Genomic DNA, 24,070 nt, shown 5'->3' on the forward strand with positions numbered 1-24,070 from the left:
TGGCTGCGGAGAACGCGCGGCCGGGAGGGAAGCGGCGGCCGCCAGCTCCCGGTTGCTGCGAGGTGAGCGCTCGGCTGGGCAGAGCAGCCCGCGTCCTCCCGAGGCGCGCTCCCACGGCAAGCCGTCCCTTCGCCCGGCGGGGCGAAACCGGAGACGTGCCTTCGGCTCATCGGAGCTGCCGGTTCCACAGCTCCCGTCTGTCTTTCGGCGGGTTCGTGCCCTCCCCACCGGGGCTGTATCAGCAACAGCAAGTGTTGCTCGCGTCCACGCCGGCAAGCCCCAGTAGCCATGCAGCGCCTCCCCCGCTTCCCCAGGAATCCGCCACACCGGAGTACGCCCGGTCCAGAACGAGCTTCAGTATCGGAGACAGTACCAGTAACTCACAGTTTAGTTCAGCATAGCCATGCTGCTTTCCTCCCTTCAGCTCACGTTTTACAGACACTACTGGAAACACACTAAAAAGGCAAATTCCTCTCAAAATGAAATCACAGCGATTGTGAGAGAAGGCACACAATAGATGAATCTCTGCCACTCCTATTAGATAGGGATTTCTATACTGAATGAGAACACTTTCTTTGGTAGTCTCATGACAGAAATGTAACATTAGCATAAGCAGTATTAGGAACAATAAAACACCTGTTAATTAACATCCCAAAAATATTTTAAGTACTTATTATGCAGTGAAAGCAAGTAGTAACAAATGCTGTGGATCCTACTGCAGCCCATCGTCACCCTCCACAACTGACCGTTACACCGGGGTTATCCTCCCGGTGCAGAAAGCACAGCAGACACCAGGACCGACTACTCTGAAGCATACACGTGTGAGCATTCAAACCTTGCCATATCCTGAGGGTACATTTCACTGTCCACAACACCTACAAAACCAGCACCAGTAGAATCTGCAGTAAATTCTGCAAATGAAGCTCAAAAACCAAACTGCCACCTCAGTATTCTAAGTCTCTCTGAAAACTAACTGAAATTTCTGCCAAATGATAAGGACTTCCCCAGTGAGAACACTAAGGGAGGCTAGCACGGGAGAACTCCTTTGGAAAGCAGAAAAGGTAACACAAGGTGTTTGACTAGGAAAAAGTATACATTTACATTTTTAGGAAAATAGTAACACAGGAAAGTTTGCTAAACAAACCAGTCAATGAACAATGTCAAGCTTTGTCAAAGACAAACTATTGACAGAATATACTAGTATAGCTCCATCACATAATGTGGTTATCCTGCATGGTCTGCAATGAACATTTGTCTACAGCATCATTTATTTTCCTGTTTCTTTATCTTTGTACTTCAGTGCTGCAGCCTCACATCTGGTAGCAACCAACAGCACTATGGCCACATCACGGGCCTTTAATAATAATGTTATCGAGACTTACTGTAGTCTTCGTAAATTCTGCCTGCAGTCACAAAATACAGGTTTCTTCAGCCCTGGTGGAATCCAGGATTTAGCCCCGGACTTCTCAATTTACAGTAAAACTTATCTGAAATCCATCCAGATAAGGGACAAGTAACAATCATTAATAAGTCGTATTGTCCATGGAAGTTTATAAAATATTAACAAATAACTGCTTTTATAAACAAATATGAAGAGTACTTGTTACTAATGACTATCAGCACATCCAGAAGTGACAAAGGTTTGAAAAAAGATGGCTAACGTCTCACAGGCCTAATGGGTTGCTTATAACAGCACATAATTGATTAACCTTTTATAACAGTAACTATTAATAGCTCATTAGCCCTTTGCTCCCAACAGTTTTCTGATCATGTTTAAAATGTAATTTCATTTATAACTACATTCTCCTACTACCAAAGCTGCACTCCTCGGTAGCAGAACAGTAATTCCCCATCTCCTCATTTGAGCCGTTAAAACTTGTTTGACTTCATAGCAAAACCTCCAGATGCTTTAATACATGAAAAATATGCTTGCTTTCATGTCTCTGGTAATAATATTCTGGACTGGTCTCTTTAGAAGTTGTCTTTTACAAGTTTATACAAGGTTGGAAGGCATCCAAGTGTATGCTGTTTAGAAATTGCTTGGTTTTGTCATTTTGATTTATTGTGTAGTATGACAATCCAGATGAGTCCTTTGTGCAAGGTATTACACAAATACATAAGCAGTCCACTTCTATAATTTAATTGGAACAAAAGCAGGAAAAGGAACAATAGGAGAATAGAAATGCTGCCAGCCTCACATTATAGTCAGAGATAAAATTAGGTGATAAAAACCCTAAACGGTTCTTTTTTTGAACATTTAAATTATAGGGGAGCACAAGGTCTATGAAATTTCTTCTCTTAAATCACAGTGGTGTGTCTGAAAGTTCTACTTCAGGTGTTTAAGCTTGAAGCAGTACAATCTATTGCACAGGTCATTAAACTAGGTGTCTGATTTTATCCTTGTCCTGATATTGATCTGCTATGTCACGCTATGCAAATTATTTTACTTTTGTTTCATTCTGGATAAGGGAAGAAATAATTTATTAAAATCTATGTAATACAGGCTTCAATATGGATTGCCCCCAACTATGCCACTGTAATAAGACACCATTTCAACAAGTGCTGAGAAAGTATTAACCTCATAACCTAGTAAATACAGCTGCCACTTAGCTTGCATTAAAGTGTTCTGTAAAGAAAGTAGTTCAATTAGTATTTCTTACCTATCATTACAGTTCACAGAAGGGAAATGATGGAAAAGAAGATGTTCAAGCACTACATTTTTATTGGTGCATTTTGATGCAGGCTAAAACATTTTTAGTAATAAGAGGAGCAGTTGTGAAACATCAGAATCAATAGTATTCACATCCCATTTTACAAGAACAGGTTTCTTACACCTTGTTAGAAATCAAAGGAAAAGCTTAACTTTGTAACATTATTTTGATTGTATTCTATTCAAATTCTTAGCTGAAATCCTATTAGTTTGTGGAGATATCATCTCCATTATTATCCTGTCTGAGTAGATTTTCTTCTATTATTCCTTCCCTCTAACCCACAATGATCACATCTTTTGTTTGGAAAGATGATAAAAAATTCCAAAAGCACTCAAGAAGCAACGCAGCATTTTACACTGCAGAGAGAGATGACCAAATTCTTGTAGAAAAGTCTGAGTTACCCTGAGTAGGTAATTTTTTTTAAGCTCTGATGTCTGGGTCTGCACACACATGAATCAAAAACTACCCATGTCTTGAGCAGAGATTAACCCTTCTGCAGATGAGTTCTTGCCAACAGTTCAAGTTATGAACCTTTTTTTTAGTTCCCCAAAAGAGGAAGCTTTCTGTCTTTTGAAAGTAAAAGTCATGAGTTCAGTCCCCAGGGAATGATCTTCAGTACCTGTTGTCCCTAGTCATCTCTCTCACTAAATTTAAACCAATCATAAAACTTTTATTAAATCATAAAAAGACATATGTGGGTATTGCAGACATGCCTTTGCATATCCTGGAGCTGGGTTTTGAAGCAAGGGATTTGTTATATGGATGTTGTAGATAATGATCCTGAACTGAAGGCAGGAAAAAAAAAGGGAAAGGTAAATAGGGAAAAAAGCTGAATGGATGAAAAGGGGGGTGGAGGAAGACAAGAGAAAAATAATAATTGATTCTTCCTTGTTACGCTGGGAATCATTATCATGATCTTTACTCCTCTGGCATTTTCTCTCTTTCCCGCTCCTCTTACTCTCTGTCTTCTTTGGGTCCGTATCTGCTCTCTTCTGTTATTCCTGTCATCTTTCTCATCCCTCATTTAAAAATAACCACTTTTAAGTTTACACTAGTTCTGTTACACATCATCCTTTGTGACATTTTTGTGAGTCATCAGTTCATTAAGGTTACACAGAACTTCTCATTTTTCACTGCTTGGCAAAGACTGCTAAGCAAAGCATCAACTACAGAGAAATTCAGGCCCGTATCACCACACTGCTGCAATCTCCTAAGGAGGAGAGGCAATGTGGTGCCCAACTCGCAGACATTTGATGGCATTTGTTTAACCAACATCCATGAAACACCATTTCAAAATCATTCACCTAGCACTGAAAGGAAGAAATTAAACTATATAGAACATACAGAAACATGAGAGAGAGTGTGTACTATTTCAAGTTGAAAACTGAACTTCCACTCTGGATTGAGCTCGCACTGCACATAAAGCGGTAAGAAATCCCCTTATGCAAAGGGAACAGAACCGATCTAGCAGGAATATTAAAACATCTAATGGAAACTTATGTACAAAAGCAACCTGCAGGAGATAGGGGCATATGGGTGCATATTGTCTTCTCCTTCATCACCAGATTCATGCCTTACAAGACATTTGCCATCCCCCTTATACAGCTGCAATAAAAATTTATGACTGTATTTTTGTTTCCAGATGGCATTTTCCATTCTCAGTGTTTGCCAGGCTCATCTTGTCCATTTGTCCTTCCAAAACATCAAAAATCACTTTATACTTTAATTGATCTCTGTTACACTGTTTTATTGGTTACTTTTATGCGCTGGTGTGATTTATTTTTTCTGGCAGCATTACACTGCACTATTTATTTGCTGCAAAACTCTCAGTTAATCCATCTCAAGTGAATCATGTGTGGCCAGCAATTCACCAGTATGAGTAAAAGATACACCATATGGTCCTTTGCAAGTGGCACATCTACAGTTACTCAGAGTAGCATTATGTTCTGTTCTTTTCAAAGCTGTCATGTGTCTATCCCCCACCTCCCCAATGACAACCCTGTCCCTAAGCAACTTCATGTAACTTCATTTGGGGGAATTAAACCTCGGATATATTTGAAACAGATTTCCAGAGACTGCAACCCACTCAATCTCTGAATCTTTTTATGGTCAGAAGCAAAAAATTAGTAAACACAGAATCATTTGTGGTATCTAAAAATCTTGGCTTTCTCAACCCAGTTCTCAGCGCTGCTTTTCTATCTTTAACTATAATAATACAAATCATTGTACTATGTCAACCAAAAACTGATGCAGCTGAATATCCTATTTACAAATACTGTCTAGCTCTGAACATTGAGGGACAAGAACAGTCCTTTTGCCAGCCAAAGCCTGGCAAAGCTTCAACGCATTTAATGACTTAAAGACTTTCTGTGTCAGAGGTTGCAACCAAGCGATTGCTTACACTAGCTACATAAGCAATTACAAATTCAAAAATTAATCCCTTTTTAAACCTGTACTTTCTCATATTCCAAAGAAACATGAACAATCGCTTTGCAGGCATCTTTCCATCTGTGATTCTACAGGCCTATGATACTCCTTAGGTGGCTCTTGGCCAAGCGGAGTCTCGTATATGCTGCCCTTTCTCACATGACAGAGCTCCATACTTCAGTTGCTTTTTGCCCTTTTCTACTTTCACCTTTTTTCTTTTCTTTTTGAGATGGCAGCCCAGACTGATGCATCATTTCAGCTAACACTGTTAGCTTTCTCAACTCTCACCAAGCATCGTTCACCTCAGCTAACTAGTCACAAAGATCTCCTCCTCAGGTACATAAAGCCCTGTAATAACCTAGATGTGGTTTTGTAGGTTTTTATAGGTGTAGGCTACCTCAGATTTTGATGTTTCATCAACTTGTCATTCAGGGTCATGGCTTCTTCAATCTTTTGCAGTCAGTTTTAGAAATTACTGTAGTGGATATGGTATCATCACTATTTATATGCTTGTCTGATCATTTCTACATATGCTGAACACAGATCCCAACCTTCCCTACTCATGACCGTCTTCTTTTTAGAAATTAATGATTTCTTTTTCTTCTTATTCTTTGTTCTTTCTGTCTTAATCAGTTTTTAATGTATGAATGGAGCTTCTTATGATGCATAAAAGGTATCAAGAGCCTTTGGAGAGCTAACTCCTAGGAAGGCTTTGCAGCCCAAGTACCAATTAAATCCAGCATCAACTGTATCACCATCATCCATATGTTCTCTGATGTCTCAAAAAAAAAAAAAATAAAAAAATCAGTAAATAGGTGGAAAATTACTTCCTCCAATTGCTCATAAGAGAACTATTTATCTAGATAGAATTTGGAAGAATAATCACTGTCTTACAGGAAAATGAGTATTGCAGATTTTTAAGCTTCTTATAAGGATTTTTTCTTTGTGGAGGCTCGAAGTGTCATTTTGTTTCAGAGGAATGGACACCAAGACATTCAAGAGCATTATGTCAGAGTAAAGAGACGTAATAAAAACCACTACCAAGTTAAGGGACAGAACCTTAGAAGTGACTGTAAACTCAAAACAGATATCAAAGAGAACGGAACGTTAAAGTAATGGTCCTTTTTAATCTGAATTGATGGTTAGAAAAAAAAATTGATTACTTCTGTAGGCTCAGTTCATTGTTCAACCGCAAGTTACAAAGAATCTGGATGATTCTGCTTTACTGGTTTAACGCTAGGTAGGACAGACACACTTGGAAGGACAATGCTGGTGGAATCAGTTGGTTTAATTCTTCCATTTCCCAATCAATATCCCAGTCTGTTTTTTAAAGATTAATTTTGGCCAGCTGTCCTTCAGCCAGCATTACAGTAAATGCACAAGACCCTCTATTGACATTCTTTTCCCAAATTCACATCCAAGCATGTAATTCAGCTGAAACATGCATTCTACAATTTGAGACTGTTGAAACAATTTCCTGGATAACACCTTTCATCAAATACTGCAGCCACAGCTTAAGCAAACCAACAATTTACATTAAAATGGTAGTAATTCGTTCTCTTTTTTAAGTAGATGAAGAAGTCTTCAGTTTTGGGTGTGGTTTTGCTTGTTTATGTTTTTAAAATTATTTGATGATGTCAAGTAGTAAACCCTTCTCTAATCTATTCACTGCATAAAAACCACAATGACAGTAACAACAGCCCTAAAACAAACAAAACAGCCCTTATACCACTTTTAAACAAAACTGACTCCACAACAAGAAAGCTTTCAGTCCAGCCTGGCATTACAACAACTCTCATGGTATAAGAGATGGAAGCTTTATTTGGTTGGGCCTGGAATATCACACCGGTCTGTGCTGCAAGAATGCCTAACCAAAGTAAGCAACATAACAATACTTCCAAAAGACTTTATTGTTTAAAAAGAGACACTTAGAAAAGTTCTCTAAGTAATCCAAAAGGAAGCCTGCAGAGGAAGCAATGGATTGGAGCCAAGAGTTATTTCAGCCGCCAGTACAGTACCAGCCCGTATGTCTCATCCAGTATATGATTCAGAAATTTATACGTAAGTCTCCAGTCCTTCACGTATCCCTCCTGATTTTAGAGCTGCTGAAAATAATATTTCAAAGAATAAACTTCAGACAACTACTTTTTTTTTTTTTAAATAAAAGAAAGGTTGGTATTCATAAAAAGACATTTTAGAATCCCACATGCAGTTCCAACCAGATTCTCTCCTTACTAAATAACAATATTCCAGATGGTATACGTTTGGATCACATGCACATGCTCTTTTGATGTGCAACGATCGCATTCCTTGCATTTGTTCAGTGGAATACATATGCTGTATGGTCTTCAGCAGAACGCATCAAGCTCACCTCCTTCATCTTAGAGCTGTTCAAAAGTGCAGACATATTGAGTAACAACATGGCAGTAAAGTTCATTTTAATATAGTACCTTATCTCAACCTGCCATCCCGGGGTAGGCTTGTTTTAGTTGCATCTTCCAAAAGGAGGTCAGAAAAGGATTTATGATTAGATTATAAGCACGATAGGCTTCCATATCACCACTGGCTTCAGTATGCTTGCATCAAAGATATACGTTCCTAATCTACATTTTCAGAATCAGTGGCTCTAAAACACACTTAAATACCATTAATTAAAATTTGCATTCCTCTGGGAACAGACAGCAAATATTTCTTCTGTCAAGCCTCTGTGAAGCCACAAATCAAAACACCTCAGTGTTTGACACAGACATCAAGTTCGACGTAGGTTACAAACACCCTTCAACATGCCAAGATGAAGCACAAAGAAGTTCGTGTTTCAAGCACGAAGATCAAGCATGAACAGCCACTCACTCCCCCCTTACCCCTTAGGAATGGGAAGGAAAAAATAGACTCACACCATCATTATGGCTACCATTTTGTTCTTGGCCAAATTCATACCAGATGTTAGGAAAATATCAAACTATTTATTCCTTTGTTGATCTTAAATAGCCTGCACAATAAGAAAAATAAATTTGTTTTATGAAGTCACCTACTTTTATAAAGCTCAAGACAGGAAAGGGCATGAACTTATAGCTGGGTCTGCTAATGCCAGCTCACAGCATGTCCAGTCACAGAGTAAGTTACCATCAATTACCAATGCTACAAGATCTTCTAAAGGAACAAGCAGCTGAATTTCCCTGTGTAAGCATCCCAGTTTACCTTTCTGTTCATTATAGTATTTGCTTCATACATGCTGGAACAATCTCTTCCGAATTCCCCTCTGCCCTACAGAGAACTTCCATAAAAACATTACTGGCTTCTGGAGTCTAAAACAGAAAGTAAGAGCTCAAGCAACTATTGGAATCCTTCCTGTTACTGAAATACCAAACAGCACGTGTTTAAAGAAAAAAGTCAACTGTAGGATGACTTTACTATGGAAATTTCATGAGCAAAAGATATTCAAAAGTATAAATTTATGCACTAGATCTGTAGTACTAATTAGAAAATTGGATCAGAAAACATCAGTCCAGAACAGGAAGGGGCATAAGACTTTCAGAGATTTTTTAAAATTCTACTTTTTTTAGCTACTTCAAAATAGTCCACACAAAAGACATTTGTTCGGTTCCTTAGGTTGCAACAGCTTTAACAAATTAAATGGCAATTTTTAAAATCCAACAACCTAACTACTTACTATGAAGTCTTGGAGGATAAATAAGTAATTATTTTTCAGCCACTGAGATGGCATCCAAACAATTTAAAGGTTGCTGTTGCTTGTATTTGCCAACCTATAGTTTCCAAAAAGCTACAAGATAATATGGGTTTAAGAGTAAGGTGCAATCCATTTAAATCGTACCACACTTCTTCCTCCTTAGCACCCTTGTGTGTTTTCACCTACCCAGTTTTATGGAGTTGGTTTTGTTAGACAATTTCCTATATAAGATTACTTTCCATTGGCTTCTTGCCAAAACCAATCAGCCTAGAAGAGCTGAAATCTTCAGCCATCAACTACAATAGTGTAGCTAACGTATCTTCAGGCAACTGCAGTGTGGTATCTGCAAACAGCACCCTGCCAAAACAAATTTCACTAATCTTAAACATCACTTCATGTTGAGACTTAGATATTATAGCAGCAATGAACTTAAGCCAGAACTGTTGTGTTTAATGCCACCTTCACAGCAGGAACTCAGGTTAACCTCAACCATAAAACAGTGCTAACCACAAAAGCTTTTTTCAACACAACTGGGAGAAGGGCAAAGAACTTCAGATGAAATAAATCAGCATAGATCTGTTGAAACCATAGAAGAACATGAGTCTCTACCAGGTAACAGACTGAGTTCCTTTATTTAATGTCCTGTTCAATAAAAGATCCTCTAATTTGTTGTAGGTATTGTTATAGGATGCAGTTAGCTGCTTTATGATTTAGACAAGTCCCCAGTGAAAGCACAGTGTCCAAGCTGGCTCTGTTTCCAACTGGCAAGGCAGCTGTAAGATATTTCAAAGTCCGTTGTCTAGGAATCATAGAAACCAATTCCCACTTTAGAGCCAAGAATGCCCCATCTACTACTGAAGAAAACAAGACAAAGTTGCATCCTGCCATCACCCTTTTAGTTAGTGCTACCTACTGAACAGACTAAAAAGCCTGATGAGGACAATTCACTAAGGCTAAACAACTTGGATAGTGTTTCTACGCATGGGTTGATAAAGGAGTGCAATACAGACCACAGATCCCAAATTGTAAAGTGTGGAAATTGCATCAGACATTGCTTCCCTGTACCTTGTAAATAATACAGTTATTTTAGTGACAGAAATTCTACCCAAGGCTCACGTTTTATTTACAGCAGCCTGACGCTTTCCTCCCTAAGGCCTGCCTCAGCAAACTTCTGTTTCTTTCAGCAGGGTGTTAGAAAGGTTCCACTGCAAATGCTGCAGAAATAAAGTTTTCAACTCTCAGAATTAATGTCAATTCTTGGTGGGTCACTAATGCCATTGAAAAGTAGTGTAAAGTTTTACTACCTAGTAACTTCCTACCTGACAACAGCCCTTCCTCCTCCTGCATCTGGACTTCTCAAGTGAAGTCCCTTAGGAACAAGATGATACAGAATCAAGATTCACATACTGATTTGCACAGTAAACAATCCATACAAAGACCATTTTAAGCTCTTGCAGTGGAAAGTAAAGAGCAAAGAGCAGATAGAAGGTAGAATATTATGAGATGACAGGCAAAGAACTCAACATGTAAATAGAGGGAAAAACAAGGTACAATAAAAAATTTACATTTCTTATTAATTGTTCACCAGTGACACAAGATACAATTCTATGCTTTGTTTGGTTTTTTCCCTCAAGGGAAGGACCACTTGAAGGACTAGAGAAGCATCTAATCTGCTGCTTATTTTCTGGTGATAGTCATTTATTTTACTTCCTGCTGTAAAAGACAGGGAAAAAAAACCAGCCATGTTTCAATGTAATTTTTCCCCCAGCTCAAGCAACTTCTACCAGTTTTAACTGAGATTTATCTATCGCATGCCAAGCATTATTTCATTAAAATGCTGTGCTGTGAGGATGACTCATCAGTCAAATAATATTTCTGTAAAATATCTGAACTCAGTGATGCCAGCCTGCAGAATACACTAGCTGTTAAGAACAGTAATAATTCTAGTTGCCATTTTTGATAAGAAAAATAAGCAGCCGTAATTTGGGAGTTATCACTGGGGTTTTTGTTAAGCAGGACCTTCTGTTTGGCACGCAGAATCTGAACACAAGTTCATCGTTACCCATTTCTCTCAGTAGATCTGTTTTCATACTTGCAAGCCCATTCTGATGTCAAATGACATTAAAAACACTCAGCATACAGCAATAGGATGGTTTTGGTGTTTTGTAGTAAGTCATCTGTTGGTAACACATTTTAAAGCCAGTTTGTGGCAAGAGAGGAACTCGTGAGACAGGCAATACTTCTTCCATGGTGCTAGGAACTTAGATGTGTTGTACCTTCCAGAAAAGTCAAACTGACATCATCTTAGAACACCTTTGATGTCCTTACATCTTCGAGGGCAATATAAATGCCAAGCCCCTCAGAAAACTTGGAAAAAAAACTGAGCCAGTCCTCCTAGACTTGCCTTTATATTATGGTTTTTTGTTATTTTGTGTTATTAGGAATTATTGGAAATAACTTTCCTTGTTATTTTTTGCTATTTTCCTTAAAGCAAAACAACAGCTGTGACAAATGCAGGAGTAAAGTGCTGCAAGCTTCCTTTGTTAAAGCACGTTTTCCAGTTCTCTGGTGGTAAGAGGGCCCAGGAATATCTCTACAATGCCAACATTGCTTCACTCTTTTTGTTTTGTTTAAATGAGGCAGCATACATCAATCCAGCAACAAGAAAGCAAGCATCCTCTTTCCTGTCTGATGTGTGGGCACATGCAATGAAATAGCTTACACTTGGGCTAACACAGGAGAATGTCATCATTAGCACTGTCATAGCGAGACAAAGTATCACTTTATTGATCAAAGGGTAGAGAATATTACTACTTTGGACAATAGGGAACAGAAAATATTTCCAACTAATTCATATCTATTGTTATGAAGATACTAATTTATTCAAATAAGCTTTTTAAAATCATTTTAAAAGATACCCAAATATGACTAAAATAACTACATTATTTCTTTAAAGCTATTAACTTCAGGCAACATGCAGCACAAATATAATGAATAGCTCATTGAGAAATATTAATTTCTTCGCTGGGACCATTTCAACAAAGATGAAAAGCAGTAGTCTCAAATCTGATTTTAAAGCCTTTGCCTAAAAACTAGGTGTGGGGTGTTTTTTTCCCCAAGCTTTTCCACAGAAAGCATTCCCTTTCTCAGGAAAAACTATTTTAATTAGAAAAAATTAAAACTTTAAAAAAATTTATTATACCATGCTACCTTACAGTTTTTTCCAATTAAGCAGTACTTTTAATGCTGTATATTTATGCTTCTAAATTGCTTGATATTCTTGCAATGAAATAAAAAGAAATAAGTCAAAGGACAAATAAAGCAGAAAGAATCTGCGGACTAGTTTAGAAAGAAACTAATCCCAGAGTAGGTTCACAACCTTGTAGGATATTAACAAGACTTTCTGAAACTGTAGTAAGTCTATCACACTTTAAAAATAAAACCAGAACACCACCATCACAAAAAGAAAAAAACCCACTCCTTCCCTGTATCTTAAAATCTAACCTTTTCTAAGAATGCCGAAACATTTATTTTCAACCTTTAAGCCATCTTTAATGGATACCTTAAATCAAGGCATAAGATGCCACATGATTCCTTATCCATCTTCATGAACTAGAGATAGAGCATCTTTCATACCAGATAGGATAAAAAGTTCTTGCGCTGTTTCTGTGTTGGAGAACATTACAAAGTTGAATACATCTTGTTCTGCAGCTGGAGTTTAATTAGGTTAAAGTTTATTTCCTTGTTTTGTTCATTGGAAAATGAGCTAAATTATGACTTCTCTCACAATCCACAGAAGGGGTCACCTTAGACCATAGGAGTTCCCCCATATCCATTCCTTATTATTTGGTTGCCAAGCAAGGTATCTGGACCAGATCTGGACCAGATGGCACTGCCTCACAGAGAGATCAACGGTCCAGCTTATTACCTTGATCAAAGCAGGCTCCTCTCTCTCTCAGGCAGCAGAGGCTCAAAACAGCTCAGCTCAGCTGCTGCTACTGACTTAGAGAAGGAGCATTACATAGAGGCTTCAGGGCACAAGAATAAGACTTTCTTAAGACAGCTTACAACTAGAAGGGGAAAAAAAAAAAAAAGAAAGAGGGCAAAGCTTCTCCAGACTTTAGACAGGAATTTAGGGAGCACTGAAGTTTTATGCTGCAGTAGGAAAATAGACAAAACCCTTGTTAAATGGGCCTATCTCAGGAAGTGCTAAGGGAAAAGTTTATCCCTACAACAAAGAAAGGCTTTACTGAGGTCTACAGGCAACAGCACAAACCCCCAGAAGTATTTACAGAGGTATAGAGCACCCTCACAGGAAGAGATCAGGAATTCCTAGAACAAAACTCTCATTACAGAAAGTAAGGGGGAAAAAAATCCCACTTTTGTTAACGAACAGTTAAAAAGCACCACCTACACCAATTAGAGAGAGGTGGTCTCAAGAACAGAGGAGAGAAAAAAATCCTCTTATGGACCAATGCAGATACACGTTATGCCAAGAGTCAGTCCAGACTAAAATATGCAGCACAACAAAGCAGTGAAGTTTGCTTGAAAGTAGTTTGAATCCCCCAGTGAGTGTAACTACTTGAACAGAGCTAGAAGGGTTTTGCCTTGACTATATTGGATGGGGGAAAAGAAGGGCAGGGGTTGGTAAGGAATTACTTTTTTTTTTTTTTTGAGGGAGAGGAGAGAGCACACTATTTTATGACAGCAATCATGGCATAGTGGAAAGACTCTACTATTGCTGCTATTGCTCTTGGCAAATCCACCGCATTGCCATGTCAGGATCTTTTATGTGTTATTTACTATTGTCCATCAATGCCACTAGGTGGATATGTTTCCAAAAATTGTGGAACAGCAGAAAGAGTAAAATTCTTAAGGCTGACACAGCCTTGTTAATCTGAACAGACCATACTGATCTGAAACCAGTGATATGCTGCCCCTCTGTTTGCAAGCTTTCATGAAGGCGTGGAGGGAACACCAGCAGAAACATCCCAAATTGCAGGATCACAGTAAGTATTTCAGACCAATTATACCAGGCAGTATTCTGACATATCTGTGGACACTATTCTGAAAGCACTTGTTGAGAACAACAGCAATGAGTAGCCCCAGCTCATGATCCAGCCTCAGCGACCACTCACACAGAAACACTGTATTACCAAAAGGGGCACATCTTGGGGCAGGTGGGTGGTGGTGAAAATTGACTTCATTTATTTTCATACTTTTTAAAAATTCTGTTAATAATGGAGGTTTCCATCACCTACCATAAAAAGCTTGATAGCCTCATATATTTAAGAAACCATGAATTCAACTGTTTTGTATTACATAAATATTTGACTGTAACACACTTATTATAGGAATGATGCTCCAAACAAGATTAATATATGGTATAGTAGTATTGTTAAATGTTAAATAATTCTTTATAGAGAATAGAGTTGACACCTATAATCTTATCACAAGTTTTAGAATTGGCAAAGAAATCATGCTTAGAGTTTGTGTTCAGCTTCCTTTCAAACAGGAGAGGATTTCCCTTAAAATCCTTGATCTGCTCCTCCCTCTCCTTCCCTTTGTCCACTTCCCCTACCACCACAAAGAATGCCCCCAGCATTTTAGGAGGTTTTATGAGTTCCAGTTAAGCAGCGAAATCAAATTAAACATAGCTACAGCAATTACTATTCCAAGTGGAGACAAAAAAAAAAACCAACCCAAAACAGAAAAACCATTCAAACTTTCTAATGCAAATACCCCTCTACTTTCATTCCGTAAATGTAAGGACCACTGAAGTTGCTATGAATGCCACCTTCTAACTTGTGTCACTGGCAGTAGACATCTAGAACCCCTACTGAAATTTTGTTAGATCCCATTGCCAAAAGCTGCATTTTTTTCTTCCTGCTAGATAAATATCTAGCAGAGCTGAAAGAGAATACAGATGGAGGCTAAAGGAGGCTTAACACCACTAATTCATGCATCACTGCTGCTGGGTTTTGCTGAGCATTTCACTAGACTGCTTTCTTTCCTGTAGGCTAACACAATGAATCTGCATCAGAGAAAAGTAATTTAATTAACTGGTTGAAGCTGGTTGGGTTGAAACATAAAAGATTTGGCAAGACTGTAAATTAGAGGGTGTATATTTTACACACTTTGAGTGCAACAGAGTTCATTCATAAAGAAACTTAATGGACAGTAAATTTTATTGCATCTATTAAAGAAAAATTTCCAAACATATTTAGCTAACAGCTCAAGTATGAAGGAAGGGATTCTGCAATCACTAAGCTGCAGAAGTGCTTACTCAGGAATCTAAGGTTACATATTTGTTCTTCACTGGTTACAAGTCTTTGTCTTCTAGTACTCCCCCTTCCCTAGAGGGCAGTTTCCACTAACCACATGTAAACATGAAATCCATGTACACTGGCTGTAAACATTGCTGCTTTTCCCTCCTAGCTGCATCCGGAAATATAAAGCTTTCTCATTCCAGACTAATAAGACTGTCTGTCAGTTAGAGAATTGCAATATTGTTAAACCTGAGATTGCTCAGAAACACCAAGAACCTGTTTTAATGGAATGCCCTTTCAGATCAAGCCTATAGTCACAGATTGAAACCATGATTCTCCTACCTTTTTACATACTATGTTGCTTGTGTGACACTAAAATATGCTTTCTGTGGCTATTACTCATCTCAAACAAAAAAAGGGATTTACAAAACTTACAAGAACAGGAAAAACCTATGACTACATCAAAGTTACTTACAAAATGAAAAGTAGCTTCTCAGTATTTTAAACGTTCAGGCAGCAAAGCACTCGTTTTTACTTTTGTTTCCCATAAAGAGTATTTCTAAGTGCCTCATTCATCCAGCTTCCTGTGCTTGATGAATCAAATCTTCACATGTTGCCCCATCAACACATCTCTCATGCCAATGCCTTTAGTTATTCCCTACTAGTGTTCAGAGTCCAGATCAATGAATATACCTGGGTTTTGACATGAAGAGGACGTTACCACACCAGTCTTAGCAAAAGGCAGGAGACAGAACATGCCTGTGCTTCCCAAAGGCTTCTATCCCCAAGAACCATCCCTGCAGTGTTGTGCTGCTTCTTCACATAGAAGGTTTCAGGCAAGTTGAACTCTTCGCAAGATGGCCATAGCTGACAATTATAAAATCAACACTGGCTGCTCCTCCCTCATCCTTCCCTCCCACTCCAAATTAATCAGGTGGAATACCTAGGGTTTGACATTATGATATGGCAATGACTTAAGTTTATGCACATACCTTCATTCATCATCAGGTAACACAAAATGAATTCACCGTGGTGAACACAAGATGCACCTAAAAATACATCTCCAGTTTAAGACAGTGAAACAGCTTCACTTCCTCCAGGCTGGGAAAGTCTTATGAAAAGATTTTGCCTTTGAAACCAGTAAACATGAAAAAATGACTACTTAGCAGCCAATAATTAAAAAGACAATTACACATTGACAAGCAAGATGATAGCATTTCATTGACGGTTTTATATAAAAATGAAGACAGAAACCCAAAGAACTTCTCCATTATTATTTAAGTGCTAGACTCAGCACCCTTTTATTAACAGACATTTTCTTCAGTAGCTATTAAATGTGATAAATGTCATGCTCTCATGTTACTGAAGGCTGCTTTTCTATCACTTGCAGATTAAGTTGAACTGATGGTTGGGCAAATGGTGAGAAAGAGGGTGCATAATGTGTTCTTGATCCGACTGATGCAGACTATACCCTTCAAGCAGTACTTGAAGCACTCTGATAGACCATTTCTTCATCCAGGGCCATCAGACAAGGAAGATTCCTTACTTATATTGATGTTGCCTCCCTAGTAAACTCTATTTCAATTATGATGCAAGTCACAGAGGTCTATTTTAAGATTCTTTGCTTTTATTACAGTACATATGGAGGAGGTTTTCTCCTGACATTTGAATAATCTGTCTTCACCTAGCAGGTGTGTTTTCCTTTCAGAGTTTTTTTTAATAACCTCCTGAAAAATAATCAGGAGAATTGGAAGAGAATGAACTAGAATTATGCTGATGGACATATGCACTATGTTTAACAGTACACAAGAACTGTGCCATACTAAAAAAGAAGCATTTAACCCCACATGGCAGAGTAAGCAAATCAAGTGTGAACATCCACACATTTCATTTTCAGGTCAGCACACAGCTCCCATACTCTGCTCCTTCTTGTGCTAACGGTAATAGTCTAAGAGTTGAAGCAAGTTGGTATCATTCACCACCCCAGCTAGAACCCGGCTGCTGGTAGCAAAGATCTTTTTAAGCCACTGCCTCAGAGGAACGCAGTTACTATCAGACAGATATTCCTCCTTCAGACATGCAGTGAAATGGATCCTATCACAGGCAGCTAATGTGCATTCTTCAGGATCTTAGAAGCACTTGGCATTTTTTTCTGGCAAGCATCTCAGAAGTCAGTGAACAGATCCCAGCTGAAGAAATGTTTCAAGAAGCAAACAACAGATGTAGCCCACATACTGATAGAGCATGCTCGACTGTTACCAATTAGCTGGGAGGCTTCTTGTTCAAAGTACAACTCACTGTATAGTCCTTCTGCAAGTCCTCTGCAACTGGATGGTTCAGACTGACAAAAAAAATAAAGTAGAAAAAATAAAGATGAGCTTAGAAAGCTCTGTAGAAAGATGAGCTTAGCTGGGGTAAGGGAATATACCACAGTTTTATATGAATCTAAGCCAACTTGATGAAATTCATTTCAAATAATCTCACACTGAGCTTTATGACAACCTGTGACCTCCAGGCCCTGCATCAGTAGGTGGTTCAAGTAGATTGAATAAGGAGAAAAATCCATAAATGATTTGATTTTTCCAGCTCAGAGCTCTGGCGATCTGCCCAGTGAGCTCTCAATTATTTTAAGTCATTCAGTTACAGCAATGAAAATATCTCCTCATTAATAAGATAAGAACGAGATGTTTAAGTGCCAGTTTACAGTGTTAGGAAAGACAGAATATCATCAATTTGCTGACAGAAGAAACAGTGGAAGTTGCCCTCTGCCCCTCCTCTGAACATGATTAAGATGATCTCATCAATGCCCAAAGCCATGAGACAGCAGACTGCACAGGACTTGATCATACTGGTACTGATAGTCAAACCGAGGTGAGTGGATTCCTTCCTTCAAGACAACCATTGTGCCTTCTCTACAGTCTCTGCCTCTCTATTTTGTGCCAGATCTTAAGTGACTGAAAGGTGTGCTTCTATCTCAATAACACATATAGTCATTTGATGTCAGCCACAGCATGGACTTCTTTCTCTTCAAGCTTGTGCACAACTTACCTAGTAAGTGATTGTAGCAGCAGGATCCTAAGTCAGCCTCCTTCCAGAGATCATCTCAGGGCTATTCTTAGATGTAAAGTTTGACACGTGTGCCTCATGACTTGATCAGTATGCTTATTGTTTTTTATTTCACTGGTACGTGCAATCACGTAAAGATAAAAGCATGCCCCATCTCTTAAGGGGATGAAGCCTACAAAGAACCAACAGGCCACAAAACCTGCAGATTTCAGTGCTCAAGGAAAGGCAAAGCCAGACAACTATTTAGGCAAGACAAGAATACAATGACTCAAAGTTGTGAAGATGTAAAATGTTTTATGGTATGGTTTAGCTAAAACTAAGTACCTGAACACTCACACCATTTTCATTACTATTATTAGCTGAAATAGAGGAGGAAAATAGTGGGTGCATTATTTATAAGGAGTCATTAGCTGACACAAAGGTAAAAACACAACTGCAGCTGAAACTGCTATTTTAGCAATTAGCACTGGTTACAAAACACAAAGGCACCTGTACCGGGTCTATATAAGAATGCTTGCTTTAAGAGTGAAGATCTCTAATCACGATGTTCTTCACGCTTTCAGACAACTGCCGTTTCCCCTTCATGAAGAAAAGCTTCCATTCACCTCCTGCTAAAAAGATCCCCAAAGATATGTTAATTTTTCTATAATGTATTATCTATTCTATCACCACAGCTGCCTTATCTGCTTTTTCCTCAAGGACTGATGCAGTTGGAAATACTTTTCTGCATCCCATGATTGATTTTATTAATGACATCAAACACTGTTTCATGCTTTGCCTTGTTATTAAGTTCTGTGGTGGTAGCGGATATTGCATTCCCTTTGTGTGAGTTCTGTAATTTTTCTGAGTTTTGATAAGGTCATTAATCACAACATGACTATGCTAATCCAGACTATACTGGTGTCCAAGACAATGCTAACACTAACCATTCTCCTTTGCTTAATACTTACCTATGCAGCTTTCCTCTGCTCCAGTAGTAGTCTTTTTTAACAAATATGGGAGAAGATGAGGACTAAAGTAACGACTGTGTTTCGCTGAAAATTTGTTCCAAAGAGTCAGGATAGGGCTGACCTTATGAGCTCAGTATCTCGTTATGTCCTAACTGACCTCACATCCTAGTGTCTTCACTGGTAGTTGAAAATATTCAACATCTGGCAATATTTGGACTTGAATAATGCAAAGCACTCGAAAATTCACAAATGAAAAGGAATATAAATAGCACTGAATTCTTTGCTCCTCTGCATGGTAGCCTGACACTGCAAACCTTCTGCTGACTGCAAGTATTTGTGCTCCTTGCATTTGCTAACCAAAATGCTGGCTTCTTTCAAAATAGCTTCTGAAAGGTCACCACCTACCAAAATCACCTTGATAAGGAGCACAACTGAGCAGCATTTGCCAGGCTGCTCTTCTCATTCCATGCTTTGCTCCAAATTTATCTCTAAGTTTTTTGGTTTTGCAGAATTCTAATTGGGTAGTAAGTACTATTAGAGATGTACATTTCAAAATTACATATTTTAGTATTATTTTGTTCTGCACCTCACCACCCACAGGGGTCACATACATGCCTGTATGCACATCTGTATATAAAGGACAGGCACTGTGTTACATATGATCCTCAAAAAAACAAGGAACACAGTGTTGGGAAAGAAAACACAGACTGAACTCATTTCCTTCTTGCAGCCAAGGTTTGCTTTCTTTGTAGCACCTACAGCCACCTACCTTATTTTAGATTTCTAAAGTACAGAGATTACTTATCCCTAGATAAAGTACACCCAGCACATTAGAGGATTAAAACTCAGCAGGTGTTAACTGCAACAGGGTACAAAAAGAGCCACTTGCATTATACCTGCATATAGCCAGCCTACTACAAGAGATAATCTACAAGTAAGGCAGTAGAAGTCCTGGATGTCCGACTCCTTCGCTAAACCCACAAAGTGTTTAAGACGCTCTGAACAACACAAGTCCGAACAAGTCTTTGTTTAAACTTAGTACCTGTTCTCTATGGCAGACTATGGCAAGTAGCCCAGATAGAGCATATATGGAACACACAACAGAGTTGCGGGGTTTTTCCTCCAAAATATTCTTCCAGCCTCCAGGATTTAAAGTAGGCAGAGTTCCTGAGTCAAAGGTGGTGCTCTGGTGTCTTAGAGCCCTGACTAAACCTCCAATACAGGAAATTATTAAAGTAACCTGGAATGCAGAGAAGACCAAACCCTTGACAAAGAGTTCACTACATATGCACAGAGTAGCTTCCATCCTTAGCTCTGTTTCTTTCTCCCAGCCTTTCACCATCTGACACATCTAGCTGTATTGGAGGACAGTCAGCAAGCATTCTTTACCAACCACCTCAATTGCCTCCCATTTTAGTCTGATTATCCCTTGTTCAGAGGACAAGGTTTAGAGCAGCTTCGCGTATCTGAATGCATAAACTGTCTACGCCAGGCTATGCGTGTCAGCTCTTTTTCTAGAGCCAGCACCTGTCTAACCCAACAAGGAGGATTTCCAGCAGACATTTCAGCCCTCTGAGTCAACTCACTGCAGAGTCAGCCATGCACTGGAGCCGCTGCAAAGGAGAGGGTGAGACTTCATGCTAACCAGCAGCCACAAAAGCTACAGCAGTAAAAAGCTCAGCTTCTGTGGAACTGTGCGGAGTCAACTGCTCTGTAACCTGGCTACTTCTTCATATACCGGCCATGAGGAAAGCAAGCTCCCCTCCATCAGGGGGTGGGTGTAAGTTACATGGCAATCTCAGGTACTAGCTTACTAATAAAGCTATAGTTGATCTTTTTAGGTCAAAAGGTGTGTTTTTGCAGGTACAGCGTCAGCTACAGGTTTACAGCATGAAAAGAAGTGCACTCATGATGTACATTTATCATATAAGTCTGTAACAGTCAAGTTATTGCAGTGTTCTCTTATGGAGTATCACAGCTTACTGTGCTTGGAAACAGGCAATATAATTTCCCAAGTTTCAATAAACTCTATTAGTTACCTCACATTTTAATTTTTCTTCAAGGAGCTCCCTAATACCAGCTCATTTTAGAAGTCTCCAGACAGCCAGCTTTGCTTCGTGGAGGGGAGGAAGAAAACATGTTTGTTTTGCTTCATTGTAAAAGCTTACTTTTAAATTGCTTTTTAACGACTAATAGCATGCACGCATAATATACCTAGTGTTTAATAGTACAACAGTTAAAACAAAGATCCTTCTCTGGCTCTTACAGCTGTGATTCTGTCTCAGGCAGCCCAAAGTACATTATAACTGTGTGACTGGAAACAGGATTAGGTGTTCTGCCTGTAAAAGAGTAAAAGCATATCCTTCCAGCAGCCTTTCATGAAGCCATCTCCCTGGTAAAGTGTAAGTAATATTATGATAGACTGAAGTTACCCTAAAAGTAGGTGATCCAAAAGACAAGGGCAGAAGTCACCTGGATCTAGATGCCAAAGGACTGAGTATAACACACCAGGGAAGGACTAGGATCCAAACATCCCTATTCTTTGTGTGAAACTTCGGTGAAACTATTTGAACATAAACCCACATCTAATTGGATGCACTAACAGGAAAACCAGTTTAGAAGGCGGTATGTGCAAATCTTCCAGAATACAGGAAATTATTACAGTAACCTGGAATGTAGAGAAGACCCAACCCTTGACAACTCCTAAATTAACCAGAATCAAGATGTGCTCCATATTGTTTTTTTCTCTGGAATGTTAACCTTGCTAAACATTCATACATTTTGGAAATCTGCCCATCAGTTATGCAGTTCATGCTTTCGTAACAGCATCTTAAAAAGAGAGCAAAAGAAAACCCTGAGCATATCTTTTTATTTAGAGCAGTATAAGTGTTTATGATAGCAGAGTACTCTTTCTGGGAGCCAAATCACTGAAAGCGACACAGAATCAAGCAGAGATTGCCGTGACTGATCCTCTTACTTCCCCTTCAGAATAAAAAAACATGCTATTTAGAACCATTCCTTAAATTTGGAAAAAGGGAAGGGTAAGAACAGATCTCATAAAACTTTTCAGTTCTGAGACCCCATCCCTAGGTACCCACGCAATCTATGAATAAACCCAAGAGGATCATACAGTGCCAGAACATGCAAGTCCTAGAACATACTTTTGTGAAAATGAGCCAGATTTATTCAAACATAAGCTAGAATTAGAAAAATAGCAGATGGCAAGTTGCAGCAACACTGAAATTCCAACAGCTTGTTTTGAAATGGTGAGTTAATTCTTAAAATAAGATTTTAAGAGTTGTGTCCTGGTTTTGGCTGGGATAGAGTTAACTTTCTCCCTAGCAGCTCATACAGTGTTCTGCTTTGGATTTAGGATGAGAATAATGTTGGTAACAGACTGATGTTTTAGTTAGGAAAAGCACTGCTGAACAGTAAGTCACAGACTCTTTGGTTTCCCGTGCTCTGCCAGCGAGGAGGTGCACAAGACGCCAGGAGGGAGCACGGCCAGGACAGCTGACCCAAACTAGCCAAAGGGCTATTCCCTAGCACAGGATGTCGTGCTCAGGACATAAACTGGGGGAGCTGGCCAGGAGGGGCCGATCACTGCCGGGGAACTGGCTGGGCACCAGTCACCAGGTGGGGAGCAGCTGCACTGTGCATCACTTGTCATTCTCGGGTTTTTATTTCTCTCTTTTTGCTATATTCCTTTTCATTACTATTGTTACTATATTTTATTTTACTTCGATTATTAAACTGCTCTTATCTCAACCCACAAGTTTTACTTTTTTTGGTTTTGATTCTCCTCCCCATCCCACTGGAATGGGGGAGAAGTGAGCAAGTGGCTGTGCAGCGTTTAGCTGCTAGCTGGGGTTAAACCACGACAAGTTGGAATAGATTCTCTAGGGATGACAGGAAACTCAGTTCAGACACAGCACCTCTTGATTATTTTCAAAAATTAACAGAATGCCATTACCTAGCTGCATTTTTTAGCATTTTCCTTCCATCAGAAGGCTGCTTTAGGTGGCCCTCTGGCAGCTACCACAGAAGATTTTTTCTAAGTTATCCTCACTGTAGACCAGTTTCTCCTGCCAGGCTTCAAAGACCTCCTCGCATCCTCCTCCCCAGCCCTTACCATCCAAGCTCTGAAGTTGGTTTTACGTCAGGTGTAGTAACTTCATAACCTCGTTGCCACTCTGCTGTGGGTCCCTACATTTGGAAGTGAGATCCCTCATAAAGACTAAGGCATAATATTAATTTGCCTTCTAGACCGTATCTACATTAACAAAACTACTACAGATGGAAATCCTTGGTTTTAGTGTCTTTCATAGAGACTGAATTCAGTCCCACTGACTTCCAGCTTAGGCTGAACCACCTATGCAAACTGTCCACCTGAAGTTTCTTCTCATGGGAAATAAACCTTTTTTGGAAGCAAGGGGAAGAACCTAACCTTCCATACCTAGCTTTCTCCTCTCTCAAATCTGTTAAAGAATTAAAAGTAAACAGGATAGAAGTTCTTCTCTCCCCCAGGAAACACTTTTCCCCATATATTATCACCAGACAAATTCAAGATACTCCAAAAAACACCCTAGTCTTGTTGATTATACCATTCCTTTGTGTAAGGAAAAACAACAAAGGAAAGCCTTGATTTAAAGCTGTGATCAAGTGCTTTTCCTTACTCTTAGAAACTGAGGCGCTTACACTGTGAATCCCCTCGACAGGGCCTTGCTTTAAGGCACGGGGGCGTTAAAATGGGGCCGGGACGCCGGAGCCCAGGCTAGAAGCCATACGCGGCACGGTGAGTTCGGCGCGGGCCGCGCTCACACACGATACCGAAGCACTGCTTCAGGCGCTCAGACACTCACTGCTCGCAGGGCCCGCGCCGTCCCTCGCACCGAGCGACCGCAGCTCCGGCCCGCTCCCGGGCGAGGGCCGCAAGATGGCGCCGGCGGGCGGCCGCCT

The sequence above is a fragment of the Athene cunicularia genome, assembly GCF_003259725.1.
Source record: "Athene cunicularia isolate RWA chromosome 5 unlocalized genomic scaffold, athCun1 chr5_part3, whole genome shotgun sequence".
Classification (NCBI taxonomy): domain Eukaryota; kingdom Metazoa; phylum Chordata; class Aves; order Strigiformes; family Strigidae; genus Athene; species Athene cunicularia.